We start from the raw sequence: 13,597 nt of genomic DNA, 5'->3' as shown, positions 1-13,597 counted from the left end.
TAGGTGAGAACGCAAAGGTGAGGTGTTCTATTCAGTTGCTTTTTCTAAGTTGACTCACAATGTATCTAAATGCCTGAGCTCATAAACACAGTATTTATTGTGTCCAGTTGCATTTCTGTGGGGATTTTCCTCCTTTAAGTGATGGGTTCAGAACAGCCAGCTGACACATGTTACCTCAAAGGTGACAAATATTTTCAATATTCCACTTTCTGCAAGATGAAATACAGTTGGTGGAAAAAATCTTTAAGCAGACTCTATAGGTATAGCGTTGAGTGATGTATTTATGGCTGTATGAAAAATAAAGCTAGGAAAGGTGTTTGTCAGAAAGTAGAGGGCCAGCTAAATTATATTTGGTTTGAAAAGGCACTTAGGAACACTCAAAGAAAATCAGCACAGGTGAGGAGAGAGGAGTGGCTGCTGCTTACCCCGGGTAGCTCTCTGCCTGGCTGCAGGCAAAACTCACTGCTAAATGGGGTAGGGACAAGGATTAGAGAAGCTGCCATCAGCTGCAGCATCCAAAGCCAAGCCAGGAGGCTGGCACATCTGCTCCTTTGCTCAGCATTGTTATCCTAAATTGATTGCATCGAAGCGCATCTGCAGCGCTGTCACCAGCACTCTGCTGGACAGCTTCATCTGCTGAGCAGCTGGCTTTCCTTCATAAGACATGACAATATTTTATTAGACTAGCAAATGGTATTTGATAAAGCGAGTCTTAGCAGTGTTTTAAGAAAATAAAATAAGCTAAAAGCATCAACTGTGCTGGGAATTTGGTGCACAGGCAATTCAGGGCAGTGTGCCCAAATGGGGCTGGCCTCACTTCTCTTCTGCCTTCGTGTATCTTAGTCAGAACATAGATTTCCTACAGTTGATGTCATCCCCCTCCCAAAAGCTGCCAAAAGCAGAGCAGGGCCAAATATTTTTTCTTTCTGCCCTGGTCTGAGCTGCACACACATCTACAAGCTCAAAGTCAGCGAGATGGAAATCAACTGTATTAGCAGTGATGATCTGATTAGGCTGGCAGCAGAGCACAGACAAACACAAGCCCTTCCCACCAGCCATTATTATGTCAGAAAAATCTCTGTGACACTGTAAAGGTCCTTTGTATTTTGGTTAGTTGCTTTCCCAGAACAAGCAGTGATTAATTTCAATGTACTACTCATTATTTTTTTCCCATTTTGAAAGTTATGGGAGTTGCGATAGCTTTTAAAAGGCAAGAGGTGAACTGTGCCAGCAGCAATATGCAAGCCCTGCTCACCCCCTGGCATTTTGGGAGGACTCTCGTTATCCACCACACTGCTCAGCTCTTTCCAACAAGATCACTTCTGTAGCTTTCTCCCAGAGATGTCGTTTCTCCCCTGGCACTATCTTGTGCTTTCTGTAACTCCAGCAACTCTCGTGTGCAGATGCAGTTTGTAGTGCACTGCAAAACGAATTGGTTTGTTCTGATTTCTCCTTACTGAGAAAAGGCTCCCAGCTCTGAGGTGGCTGCTGAGCAGTGTGCAGGGCACAACCTGAACAGGGCTTGGAAATTACGACCAGTCATCAGATACTTATGCTCAGTAAACTGCTTTTAACTACATTTTGCTAACAACGGCAAAAGATTCCAACTACTGTAGATTTCAGCTTCCTTGGCTATTTGCAGACATGCAAATACCTCCCTCTATAATTTCTCCTTGCAGTACTGATGGGTGCTAAAGCGGATAATGAAGCTATAAACCTGAGTGTCCACTTTTCTTGATATTTATGGCTGGTTACTTATAGGGATGAAGTCCACTCCTACAGAGAATGATACAAAGACACCATTTCTCAGCAAGATAACGTATGGTGAGGCAGACAAAAGCTTTGAAAGCTCCCAAAAAAGATCAGCAATTCGGTCAGGCCTCTCCACATTACTGTTCACTGCTTCTTTATGTAATGTCTTTGATATGTGAACACTGGTAAGTGCTGTTCTCCAGTTCCATGTGTTACACACACAGGGGAGAAGATCTAAACAACACCTGCAGTGCCAAGAGAGCTTGCTGCTCAATGACTGTGCTCAAAATATTGTGTTAACCACAGAGAATAAATAGTGGATAGAAGTTGCCCCTTACGATCGTTACTGGAACAGTGCCTTTTTCTGTTCAAAACTCTGCCAAAATATTGCAAGAAAAAGAATTATCCTCTGCAGTCATCCATTCTCTGAGCTCTCAAGGCCTTGGCACAATAATTAAGTTATTTCTGATAATTTTGGTCCGCAGCTCCTTTGCACACAGTGCAACAGCAATGAATCAGAGAATCACTAAGGCTGGAAAAGGCCACTAAGATCGCAGAGCCCAACCATCAACCCCTCTCCACCATGCCCATAAAACATAGCACTGAATACCATAAAAACCCTGTGTATCTGTGGGGAGAGCCCACTGCCAGATCTTCCTCACCAGAAGAGTTTCTAGGATCAGTGACATCGTCATTCCCATCCTCATCTTAAAGTTTCATCCTCCGATCCGTCCACTGAGCCCTGGGATTAATCCAAGGGCTGAATCCTTGAATGTGTTACTGTTGAGGATGGAGCTGGGGCCTCGCAAGACTCAGCAATTAAAACTCTTCAGATTTCACTTCAGATTCAATGATGCCTGTTTATATGCTGTAAGACGTTGGGCATAATAGATGAGAACTGTTGGAGGGAGGTGAAAAGGAAGGAGCAGTTGGAAAAATTCTTTATTAATAACATTTTAGTGAGAGTTGAGTAAAAAGAGGCATATTTTACATGGATTGACAGGTGTCAAAGCCCCAAAGTAGCTGGGGGACTGAAAAGAAAAAGCAAGGTGGTAAATACCCCTTGTGCTGCACCAGAAGCCTGAAGAGCGAGTTCAAACCAACCTCACATTCCTGTTCTATGCAGGTTGTGGCTCGTGGATGTGTTGTTGGAGGGAGTTTCTGCAGCCTCTGCTATCAGTGTGCAGCTCCAATGCTGGGCACAATTATGAGTCTGTCATTTCAAATTACCTTCTTATTCTGAACACCTAGCAGTCTATGAAAACCAGAGCCACGTTTCAGACTCCTGAGTCTATAAATTCTTCCATTGTCAATGTTTGTTTTTAGATTGAAGACAAGTGTAGCGTTTGGGGTAATGAAAAAGATATATCTCTGAATCTGTAAGTCCCTTACGTTGTTTTGAAATCCTGCTTGCGTGCTACATGCACCTTCGAAATGCTCTTGCTGCTTTTGTTCATTGTAATAAGTTGTGCAAAAATATTCCCCATTATTTTGCTTTGTGCTGAAGCTGGCAATATTAGCTATTCCACTCGAACGCTCTGGCTAGAAAACTGTGAATTTCTTTTCTTCTGTGATTTTCTCCTCTGTGTTTTTCATCTCTTCACTGAGATGGAAATACCTTACCAGTTAAATGGAGAAAAGAACAGTTAAGGCAGATGCTGTTTCATCATCTGCTAACACAGAGGTTCTCAGCATGCAGAATGGTGGTTTACTGCAACAAATTAAGTGTACAAACTCTTCATGTGGAAGAAATGATTTCTGAATTCCCTCTGAAACCCCATTTTGTCTGCAGCAAGATGAGTTAATGAAGAAAATTACAATTCCATATCTGTTAGTGCTATAGAGAAACTTACTTTATCTCTCAAAAGTAGGTTTCTATTCTTTGTTGTTATTTTAAACTCCTTCAGCCATGATTTGGAAATGGTGGCTGTGATCATTCCTGTAGCTGAAACTTTCTGTTGTCTTCCTCTTTGCTCAGGCAGAGTGATGCCTTGTTACTTAGGAAGCAGCTTAATCTCCACAGGGTCGAATCATAGAACCATAGAATATCCTGAGCTGGAAGGGACCCGTGAGGATCATCGAGTCCAACTCCTGGCTCCACACAGGACTATCCAAAATGGCAATGGGTAATGGGAGCATTGGTTCTTTATCCAGGTTGGAGGTGAGAAGCAACGGGACAAGAGGAATGGCCTCAAGTGCCAGCATAGGTTCAGGTTGGATGCTGGGAAAAACTTCTCTGGAAGAGCGGTGATGCATTGGCACAGGGCTGCCCAGGGAGTGGTGGGGTCACCATCCATGGAGGTGCTCCAGAACTGTGGGGATGTGGCACTGAGTGACGTGGTGATGGGAATGGTGGGGTGGGTTGGGCTCGGGGATCTCAGAGGTCTTTTCCAGCCTTAATGATTCTATGACAAACACAACCTACGACTTGCTCAGTCCATCCTGCACTGTGTCATGGTTTGATGGGAGTCTTCCATTTCGGGGTGAGTCATCCACATCCATCCCTTTCTGTGCAGCTCAGCACTTGATCTTTTTGTCTCTTTGGCAAAGCACCACTGCTGGAGTTTGGTGTGGGAGAGTCAGAGGGTGTCATCCCTCATAACGATGAGGGTGCATTTCTCTGGGGCTGTAATGCTTACAGGAAGCGACGGCGCTGAGTTGGTTTGATTTATCCTGAAAGGCAGTAGGTACAACTCAGTGCTGAGCTTTTGTGCTTTCTGCCACAGATGCAGCCAGTGATTTTATTGAAAGGAAGAGGAGAGTCGCCATGAGAAAATGTAGATTTAGATTCATCTTAAAAAGAGAAATTTAATTTTATTTCTAGAGTAGTGCTTTGGAAATTTTCTTTTTCTCTTTGGGAGATCATACTGTACTGCATTTCTGCTATATCCTTTCTAGCTGGGAAACAATTAGATTGCTGAATAAAATATTTCTAAAATTTTTCTTGACCACAGTTTGATTTCCTCTCTGTATTTCAAGCCTTTCTCAGGAACCAGAATCATTATAAATCTTGTTATGGTGACCCAGCACTGCACCAGAGTGTGCCAGGAATGGCTTTTTCCCTTTTCTGGGGCTTGTATAGCTCAGAAAAAATGCTTCAATTCTGGTGCAGATCAGGAAGAGAGAGTGGTAAAACAAAGTCTTTAAAGTATACAGCTATGTCTGGAAAGAATAGTAACATTCAAGAAAAAAAAGAAAAAAAGAAAGAAATTTCACGATGTATTGCACTGTGAAACAGCTTCGTACTGTGTTTTGTGGGAACTTTTCTGATTATGTCAGACTTTTTTTAACCTACCTTTTTGTTTACAGGGTCTGAGTTAATCTGTCAGTGCTCCTCTCCAACAGCAAGAGCACTTAGACAATTAGTCCACTGCCAAGGGAGATCTGGGGATCGCTGTCGTCAGCGCCGATGACAGTGCTATGTTAAGGATGCTTTAGGAATAAGAAATCAATGAGACAGTGGTTTGAAATGACCCAAGGACTTTCCAGCCCAGTGATTTAATTTCGCAGTGAATAAAAAAATCTTAGTAAATAGTAGTGGTCTAGAACAGAATCTGCCTGAAGGAATTTTCCGATATTACTTTTTATTTGCTTGTCATAATACATTTCAGTTGCGTTTTCCTTCTTCTGTTCCATATATTATATTAAAGATGAAGGAAAGTTTCCTGTTCGGTCTGAGCCTTTTCTCCTCACTAGTTAACCAGGAAGACATTAAGATACAAATATTTAATTAACTGACAGAACAATTTAAGCCAAGTCTGAAAGATGTTCTTCCAGCCATAAATGGGCGCCTGGAGAAGCAACAAGGAGCAAACCCCTCACTTTGAGCCATGTTTAAGTGTTTCTTTCTTCTTCTGTGCAGAAAGAAACCTTTTGATCTCACCCTTTTGTAAAGTAAATCTTTGTCAGGTTAAATGCAAAGATCCCTATCAGAAGGCACTTGGCTTTGACAAGCCTGACAGAGCCCTACGTACCCAGCAACAGGGTAATGGCTGGCACTGAAATGAAAAGGGCTTGGATAATGAATAAAGAGTATTTTTGTAGCATGACTCATAAGTAATACAAAGGCAGCTCTGGCAATGTCTGTACTAATTACAGACCAGTTGCTATGTTGTTACAATTGTGTATATTAAGTGTGTGGGATGTTGAAGTGTGTGGGCATCTTGCTAAGCCTGATCTCAGCTCCCTGCCACTGAAATCCTGTCTGTCCCAGCTGGAAAGTGGGCAATGTATGTAGGTGCCTAAATACGGGCTGAGGATGACTAAATATGTCTTTCATTACACTTTTTGTTGTTTGTCCCTCTCGGTCACAAACTTTTTGAGCTGTCAGAAAATGTGAAGAATGCCACGTGCTCTGGATTTAAGTGGTGAAGGTGCTGTTGTTGAAGGGTGATGCTCCAGATCCTTTCCTCCTTGCACAAATGCAGATGTTTGTATTTAAGCAGTGCACAATGAAGAAGGCAGTTCCTGTGCTGGGAAAACTGTGCACAGAAAATATGTCCGTGGATGTTACCTATCCACAGCTATTGTGTTTTAAACTCATCCGAAGCATGGCAGCAAGCTGAGAGCTTGCACTATGCATCAGGTAAGGAGAACACAAGATGCACGTGTGATTTTGAGAAGCAGGAGAGGAAGAGTGGTTTTGTTTTTGGATTAATTTCTCCATTACCAGAGCACTGAGGACAGAAAATTCCTCTTGCACCATGACCACCTTCTCTAATCATGCTAACATGGCTGTAATGAAAACAACATTTAGCCTGCAATTATTTTCCATGTGATGCTCCCCTCAATTTCCTGCTCTGTTGCTGTCATTCAGGTGGATAAACCTGGAGTATTCTGAGTGTACCGACAGAATCACAGAGTGATTGAGATTGGAAAGGACCTTAGAGATCATTGAGCTCCAACCCCCGCCGTGGGCTGAGTGCCCCCCAACAGGTCAGGCTGCCCAGAGCCCCATCCATGGCTTTGGACACCTCCAGGTGTCAAACGTTACTTACTTAAATAAGGAAAAGCTTTAATCAGGTTCTAATGTTTGAATTCACTTTCCCGGCAATGTTTTAAAGGATTATTAGTGAGAGTCATACCATCCACACCCCAAAGCAGTCCCCAAGAATTAAATTTTTGCAAATACAATTGCTGTATCGATGCACCGCACGTCAACTTTGTATGTGTTGAATAGCAACTGCCTGTTGTTCTCTGTAGTGTGCATGCATTTGACTTTCAACAAGAGATGAGAACAGACATTACCTTAAATATTCACAAGGAAATGTCAGCACAGATGAGGCAATACAGGGGGAGGGATGGAGGTGGGCTTGGCATAGATCATTTCTGGCCTTGAGGCACGAATAGCTATTCTGGTCACATTATTCTCAGCAATATTAGTCCAATAATGCAATGCAGATCTTGTCCTTAATGGTAGCCTGTAAATTAAAGACACGCTTATTGTTAAAAACACATTGGCTCATGAAACTTGGCTGGCAGCATGCAATTTTAAGCACTGTCATGGGACCTGCATTAATTAACCACACAGGGAGAATTCTCCCCACTGCAAGCCACAGAAAGGTTTGCTTTCAGAGAGTGAGCACCTTCACTGCCGGGGAGAGCGAGAGCCCAGGTGCCTCCCTCTGAGTACTTTGGCATCTCACAATTTCAAAGATCCCTACAATTTCAAAGATCCCCTCCTGTGCTGCCTCCTGGGTGCCTACATGGGGCCAGGCAGTTTTTGCATCTGAAGGCAGCTTAATGTACACAACTTTTTTGCTATTTTGCATTGGATGGTGGCGGATATTTTCCTGAACCACTGCTCACTTGATGTGGTGTATATTCTTTCTTGTCTTGCCTGCAGGATTTGATAAAATGATTTCTCTTGCCATACACAAGGCTTGTTGCATTACCATTTGTTTTTGCCAATGTGCTAACATTTTCATTTCCAGTTTATCTCCCCTTCCATACTTCTGCAAATGCTGCATTATACTGATGTGCTAGAGGCTCGTATATTCAAGCTTTCTTTATTCTGCTTGGGAAATCACATCTTTGCCTGTTTCTCTGCATGTGAGCATCAACTTTCCCTGAACATAAGATATACTGTAGTAGTTGTGGTCTGGCTTCTCAAACTGCCCTTCTCCTACCATTTGTGGGAAATTTCTTAATGACTGAGGGATAAAGACATCAAGGCATCTGGTTTTATCTCAGCACGCTGAATTAATGGGATAACACCATTCCCTGTCTCCTCTGTGGGAGATCATGACTGGAAAACCAAGAAGAAAACGATGCTGCTGCTGTGCTCCAGCGGTTCTGCACCGATCCATCTGCAGCACATCAAAAGGAAACCACTGCTGATGGTGGTTGTGTGCAGTGGGTAGCAGAGGGTACTGAAATTATTTGAAAGAAATCAATGCAGAAAAAGCAAAGGAGATCCATCAGTGTTTTACATACTGTTAAAGGAAGCGGGTTTGTTTGTGGGATGAAAAATACCAGAGCTGGGGCCAGAAAGTCAATCTGGGGGCACGAGTAGGGGACTAGTTGTTCTCTACTAAGGGATGGTGTTAGAAAAGCCACTTTTGCCTGTGACACTTGCTGACACATAGAATCATGATAAAGTTCCTATTCCAGTTATTCGTCAAGAAAAAAAATGTCTTGAACACCCAGGCTTATGTCTCAACTAGTAAGACATCTGAGAAAGGCACATCTCGTTAAGAACAATGCTTTGAATTTTTGTAATACCCGGGATAATTTTATCAGAGAAGGTTTTATGTGGTGATGCATTACATTAGCCCTGTGCTGTGCAAGACATATGGAAATTAGTGATGGATTAGATTTCAGAAAGCTTATAAGAGGAGTCTTGCAAGACCTTTAACCTTAAAATCGTTCATAGCTGAGCAATCCATTAAAATAAGCATTAAAATAATCCTTGGCTGGTACAGTAGTAAGAAATATGCTAGTGATTAATAGGTTTTGGTTATTTTCTTAACAGTTTAATACATAGCAGCACAGAAAGTACCCCTGATAATGGCAAACACAAGACATTACTCCATTGGGCAAAAAGTTGGAGCTGAGAAACATACATGTCTTGTGGTGGCAGTGATGGCATTTCATACTCACACATGTCCCGGCTGGGTGAGGGCTCTGTTTTACCCATGCAGTGGTTTCCTAGGTGTCAGAACAGATTATCCTGCCAACGCACCGATCTGACAGTCATCTCTACACTGTTTTACAGAGCCTGGCTGCCTAATGTCACCCAGCATAATTTTCAGGGCTGGAAATAGCAGTTTAATGGTGGAAGTGCAAATCAGATTTTCCTGTCGGCCACTCGTCCCGCTGGCAACGTGCAGGGCTTGCTTACTCTGCAGGGAACAAGATCACTGTGAAAAGATTCATCACCAGTGACGAGTGCTGGAATATATATGTCTGCATAGAAAACATTGCCAACCGCCTGCATTTTGGGCTGCTGGTGTGTGACTTAGTGCTGCAAAATAGGAATCTCTCTTCCAAGTTGTTCTTTGTGGCTCCTTTTGCTGTTGTTTTTAATCAGCAGTACTGCATGTGGGCTGGGCAACAGAAGGTTGCTGAGGGTCCTGGGCTGTGACCAGGCAATGCAAGTGTGCCTGGCATCATTGCTGCCATCCCACAGAGTAGCTGCCTGCAGGGACCACGGTCATTCAATGGCAAAGGTTTTTCCTGCTAGAGGGGTTGTAAGTTGAGTTACAAACACATTCCTCTCCAGTTTTGCTGATAAAATCATCTTCCATCATCAATGCTGTTTTGATATGGGTCTTCAGTTTGATGCACTTTGAATGACAGATGTACACTTGATGCATACTTTCCATTCTTTTTTAAATAAATCTCCAACTCACCCAACTCTTCCCGAGGAGCTGAGTTTAACAGGAAAGTGCTGCTAACTCCAGTCGCTGCCTACTCAGCATTACATAGTTGATGGTATTTTCCATCACTAATCACAAAAGCTATTTGTTTTATCATTGCAAGAATTGCATTAGTTCTGCTGACCAAAGAAGGCCATTAACCTTGGCTGCAGCAGCTCCTGAAATGAACAAGGAGACCTTTGGTATACATCACACAGCAACTCCGAGAGCCTGCATCACCTCCCAACCTTTCTCTTCCAGATGTCAGGTGTTAGTGCAATGTGCCAGGGCTTCAGATTAGTAATCACATCAATCTGAGCAGAGAACAAGCTGTCATAATTGTCTGCACTAATGAAAATTATGATGACAACACAAGAATCCTTGCCAACCTCATCATCTTGCACCACAATGGCATGGAGTTATTTAAAGACTTACTTACGGTTTTAGTCACACATGCACGCCTAGGAACAACTTCTGAGGGTGATTAAACACCACAGCAAAGCTGAGTTGAATGGAGAATGTAAGTGTTTTTGGTGAGCACTGGCATCATTCCTGCTGTTTTAGAGCAAACAAACTCAAAGAGCATGGCAGAAGGGAAGGCTGGAGAAGTGCCTCGAATTCAGTGTGGTTTGCAAGCTGAGGATCTACACAAAGGTAGAAGCAAAGGAATTCAGAGTCTCCCTATCTCTGACGTTTACATGCAATAAATACATGTATTTACTGCATCATCTTCTGAGGCAAATGCGTAGAGGAAAGAATCCACAAAGGTTTATCCAGGGAATAAAGAGCACAAATTCAAATTAGTTTTTGGCAGTGTTAAGAACTAGTTTGTGCGATCTGATCTCCTTCAAACTCTGTCCCCAGTGGTGACTCATGAAACAGAATGTCAAACTATAGTAAATTCAAGGAATAGATGCAGCATTAGAAGACTGAAGGAAAGCCAAAACAAATGTGAAAGTGGGCAGTCAAAAGGAAAAAGAACAAACGGGAAGGCTGGTGGGTGGATGGAGGGGGAACAAAGGGAACCTGAGGCAAGGAGGTGAACTGGGAACACAACGAAACATTGGGTTCCACAGAATTCTTCTCATATTTCATTATATATTCTCTATTAGCTTATTTGAAAGTATTGTTTCTCAAAAGAAATTTGAAAAAGTACATTGAAAGAGGAATGGGAGCCTCAGGCAAGCAAAGGGAGAAACGTGTTCAGATCAGTCCCTTCATGGCTTATAGACAAGACCAGGGGAATAAACACTTGAAAAGTGCTGTATATCACAACTTGCCATTGTCAGTCAGCTAAACATCCAATTTCTGTGTTTCTGCGGAGTACGGAAATAAAGCATCATACATCAGAGTACAAGGCAGTGGTGGTACCTCTTGTAGGGTAGAGGAGGTCTGCGGCCTTACAAAGATGCTCTGATAGCATGTACTGCCGGCCCACAGCTAACAAACAGCCCTGCAAACACCCTGAGCTCTTCACTGGGAAGTCAGCCTGTATGTGCCGGAGAGAATTCTAGGCTGATTTCTGAAGGAAACGAGGTGTTTGCAATCAGCCTAGCTTCTTCTCCCCATGTCTGCCCCTGGCCATCCTTTAACAAAGTGTGACAGTATGGATTTCCATCAGCCACATTTCAGCATCCATGGAAATACTTGGCTATACCTCAAGGAAAACCTGCAAGCCCCAAAGGGACAGCTAAGGTGGTTAAGAGCATAATTCTGCAGATCTCCCAGCCCTGCAGAGATTTCTGCAGATCTCTCTCTCAGAGAGGGTCCAACACTCACTTCCCAATCACTTACTGTTAATTGTTCCCCAGTTCCAGGCAACCTGAGTGCTACCAGCAGCATGAGAGGGAACGTATGTTACCCAGAGCAATGGGAATGGCTGCTCCTGCTGTTAAGTATGGGACAGGTTCATGCAGAGCTGGCACAGATCTCTCTACTGTGGAGCCTCTGGGATGCTCAGGTCCAAGGTGCTGACGGTGCAACTTCTCAGCATCATTCTCTGTTCAAAATACCTCACCCTGTAGCACAAACACACACAAGAGACAGCTTCAGACCTGCTCAGCTATTCACATTTCAAGTGGCTTGTGGATAGTGAAGGGCTGGCTACGTGCGTGTTAAGCATCTGTATTTATAAAGCATGAGGGCTCTTTCTATTGCACAACATGCACAGCATTACTAGGAATTACTAGAACAGGCTAAGAGAGATGGAGCTCTTCAGCTAGACAAGAAAAAGCTTTATGGGGGAACTTACAGGGGCCTTCCAGTACCTGAAAAAGGTAAAAAGGACAGGAAAGCTGGGGATGGACTTTCAATAAGGGCAGGTAGTGGCAGGACAAGGGGAAATGGCTTTAAACTGGAAGAGGATAATTTAGATTAGATATTAGGAACGAATTCTTTACTGTGAGGGTGGTGAGACACTGGCACAGGTTGCCCAGCGAGGCTGTGGTTGCCCCCTCTCAGGCAGGGCTCAAGGCCAGGTTGGATGGATGGGGCTGTGAGCAACCTGGGTGAGAGGGAGGTGTCCCTGCTATAGCAGTGAGGTTGGAGCTACGTGATCCTAAAGATCCCTTGCAACGCAAACCGTTCTGTGATTCTATGAACATATTAAAGCTTTTACTGTATATTTCCCTCTATTGATCTAGAATCACTGCATTTCCTTTGAATTTTAAGCCTTTCTTTCACTCAAAGTAAAAGGAATGTATATTTTTTTTCCTGCGCAAGAAGGCATAGAATTGACTGTAAAGTTGTTTCACTCACACTAAAGGCTCTGAGAAATTGCATGTGTGGATCTGAGGCCAGTGCTCAGAGAGCTGGGAAAGGAGCAGCGGCAGCACAGAGCTGTGCTGCACATCCTGTGGGTGAACAAATTCCATTGAGCTCCATTAGCCATAGGAGAAAACTTACCAGCCTGCATGGAATTTTTTCGAAGATGCATCAGAGCAGGCTCTGTAAACTCTCTTATGTGCTGGGAATCTTCTTTCCAGGAAAATCCTAGGATTTCACAAAGAAAGGGGAGAAGGAAGTGCTTTGATTTTGAAGAGGACAAGAGGGAAATGCAAATTGGAAACATCTTTCAGAAGAGCACTGGGTACATGATGGTGCTCTTCAAGCTGTGTCTTGCATCTTAAACCGAGCTTGCAAGGTTAACAAAACCCACAGACAGACACACTGGGAGTGCTGATTCAGTACATTTTACACAGTCCTTCGCACTAGGAAGCCTGGATGGTTCCCAAGAGCGAGCAATCTGGAAATAAAAATGTGTCTGATCAATAAAACGAAACGACTTGAGGAAATCTGAGTTTAGTGTTCTTTAAGCCTTAATTGGCTTTGCACGTAGCAGAGGTGACCTTGCCCTTTGCAGCTCAGCTGTTATAGCGGCATGCAGCTTTACTGCAAGATAACAGCACAGGGGAGCTGCTGGTGGCACAGAAGACACAGACCACAGGTGAAAGAAGGGCCTGAAAGAAGGTCAAAATGTCCCCTGGCACATGGCGAGCACAGGTTTTTGTGCCTGGGTCTTTCAGTTCAACTCTCTCTACATCAGACGTTGGCTAACACCTCTCTGCAGCCCCGCATGCCTGCTGGTTCCTTATTTTCAAAAGCATGAGATACAGACGTACAAATCGCCAACATGGGTGAGCTAATCAAAAGGCAAGCATAAGTATTCAAACAGCGTGATCTATTTAAATAGGGAAGTTAAACAAAATCCATCCCAACTGGCTTTCAACTCTCAGCCCCATGATCTAAAAATCAATTGATTTTTACTTACAGAATGCTAAATCCTCCCGAGCGGAGGCTTCTCTTTTCTTAGCAGTGCATGTGGGCAGGAGGAACTGCAGAGGTTTCACAGAGGTTAGCCAAGAGAAATGGGCCAGCAGAGCACAGGATCTCCTTCTACAAGTCCCCTCCAGATGCATTCTTGCCTTTGGACAAAACCATTCCAACAGAAGTGAAATTTGCAGTGACATCCAGAGTGAGTCCATTTG

General features: G+C 43.5%; 1 long non-coding RNA gene across 1 annotated transcript; it reads right to left on the bottom strand.

The window, feature by feature from the left end:
• Positions 1 to 1,232: 1,232 nt before the first annotated feature.
• Positions 1,233 to 12,607, bottom strand: LOC104912153 (uncharacterized). Its single transcript, XR_004160609.2, has 3 exons — positions 12,516 to 12,607; positions 11,406 to 11,629; positions 1,233 to 7,172 (listed from the first exon to the last, which is right to left on the bottom strand). It is a non-coding gene; the product is annotated as an uncharacterized LOC104912153 (long non-coding RNA).
• Positions 12,608 to 13,597: the final 990 nt, after the last annotated feature.

The sequence above is a fragment of the Meleagris gallopavo genome, chromosome 9, assembly GCF_905368555.1.
Source record: "Meleagris gallopavo chromosome 9, MGAL_WU_HG_1.1, whole genome shotgun sequence".
Classification (NCBI taxonomy): Eukaryota; Metazoa; Chordata; class Aves; order Galliformes; family Phasianidae; genus Meleagris; species Meleagris gallopavo.
The sequence above is the reverse complement of the archived record's forward strand: the minus strand, read 5'-3'. Positions and strand labels throughout refer to the sequence as shown.